Genomic DNA, 2,234 nt, shown 5'->3' on the forward strand with positions numbered 1-2,234 from the left:
AATGTTTTCTCAAGATCTGTGAGGTTTACTATTCGTATTTTAATTGGGTTTGCATTGAATCTATACAATAATTTCAGAAGTATGACCATTTTCACAATGTTTGTTCTTCCTATCCATGAGCATGGCATATCTTGCAAAGACTGACTGCATTAAAGCTTTTTTTCATTGTTTTTCCTTTCTCTGAAATCCAAACTTCAGAGTCTGGCAATATGATAGGATTTCTACACATTAGGGTCTCCACCAAGAGATTCTCCTTCCCATAGGAAAACCTGAAACTTTTTCTGAAAACTGTGACTCTGGAGCAAATTTTTAAAAAAACAGTGGAACAAGCAGGCAACCTCTCTGCACGAGGCAAAGAAAGAAGGAGAATTTTACGCTAAGTGTTGCCTTATTGGTTGGGCACATTTTTAGGGGTAGGATGTGTGCCTGAGATATTTCCTAGAAAAGAAACAAGTGTAAGGGACTGGGGATTTAGCTCAGTGTCACAGCACCTGCCATGCAAGTGCAAGCTTGTGAGTTCGATTCCTGGTACTGGAGGAAAATCAAAATAAAAAATTTTTAAAAAGTAAAAAGAAACAGGTGTAAAGGGAGCAAACTATGGTTTTGTTTTACTGCAAGTGAAATGTCTGGAGACCAGTAGAAGATAGTGCAGATGTTAAGTACATAGAAAGCAGTTCATGGTGCATGATAAAACCCCATTAATAGGTAAGTGTGATTTTCAAGGAATGGAGGAAACCTTTTTTAGAGGGTGTTAAGTGAAATTTGGTAACAGGGACCAGGTTAAGATGGGGAATAAAAATTCTAGGTCTAGCAAAATAATAATGGAGAAAGAATTGTTCTGGGATCTTGCATGAGATAGTCCACAAGGCCAACTGTCAGAGGGCTGGGTAGCCTGGAGGGCTGGAAAGATAGCTGTTGTACGAAGGATAAAGGAAAGTTAAAGAAATCAATAAAAAAGCAGAAAAAAAATGCAAAAGTTCTGGTCTGCACTATAGAAGAAGTTGAAACAAAAATAGATCAAGACTCTACATACAGGAGTCAATAATAGCCTATTGTTTCAAACATTAGTTAAATTAGTAATTTTCCTTTTCAATTCCCATTTCAGTTGGTGGAATTAGTGTGCTTAAAATATTTCTTAAACATTGAGTTAATTTTTTTATCTGCAATTACCATGTTAACTTACATTTCTGTTCCTATTTGAGGTAGTGAGGTAGGAGACTTCTCACAGGCTACTTGAAGGGCTCCTGGCAGTTAGTCAGAATGAAAATGTAGCCAGTTATACATTCTCTCTGAGACCCGGGAGGCATGATACAATAGGGACACTTCAAAAAGTCCAAGTGGTTACAGAAAGGAAAATGTAAATAGGAGAGAAAAGAAAGTATGCAGAAAATTATAAATTTGAAAATGAATTTTTGGTGTGAGAGCATTTTATATGACAGTGTCTTGCCCTAGCAGAGAAGAAAAAGTATAGATAATCACAAAAGTAGGAATTCCAAGAATGTGGAACAAACGTCTAAGGAGGATAAACCTTATAAACAAAAAAATGTATTTTATTGATGTCCCTGCCAAATATAAGGTTCAAGTCTGCAATGGACAGTGATAATAATTTTACTGCTACTAGGCAGTCTCATCTAAAAGTCATTGTTTTTTGTTTCTGGGTTTGTTCTTTTAAACTACTTAAGGTACCTGAAGCTACTTTCTTAAAGCATTTTGGGCTGATATATTGTGCATATTTGTCATGTGTGTGTCATACTTAAGTTGGGCTCTAGATAAATAGGCACTCATTATCCTAAATGCTTTTGGTTTTCATTGTTTAGCGATGAGTTAAGTTAAATCAATAAGGAAAAAAAAAGATGTCTTTATACTTGGTGGTATGTATCCTTTCAGGTTGTTAGGCAATCAAAGTGATATTAAAATTGGTTTTTCAAAATAAAATGTCTATTGTTATCTGTACTATAACTTAAGATACTATGCAGAGCTTAAAAAGTTTTAACACTTCTGAGTCCCTGTCATCAATTATCTAAAAAGAGTGTTAATACAACTGAGTATGTTGGTAAAGCACTGAACAAACACTAGTAAATTTATTATTATAACGTTTACTTTGTCTATACTCAAAAGGTTATCTATGTGTAAAATAATGAGGTTTTCTTAATACATTAATCTGCTATTGGTTAAACTTACAAAAGTAGACTTTAGAATGAGATTGTTCAGAAGGAGAAATTTTGTATGCATGT

This window comes from Chinchilla lanigera, unplaced genomic scaffold (genome assembly GCF_000276665.1).
Source record: "Chinchilla lanigera isolate Chin_1 unplaced genomic scaffold, ChiLan1.0 scaffold00059, whole genome shotgun sequence".
Taxonomy (NCBI): Eukaryota; Metazoa; Chordata; class Mammalia; order Rodentia; family Chinchillidae; genus Chinchilla; species Chinchilla lanigera.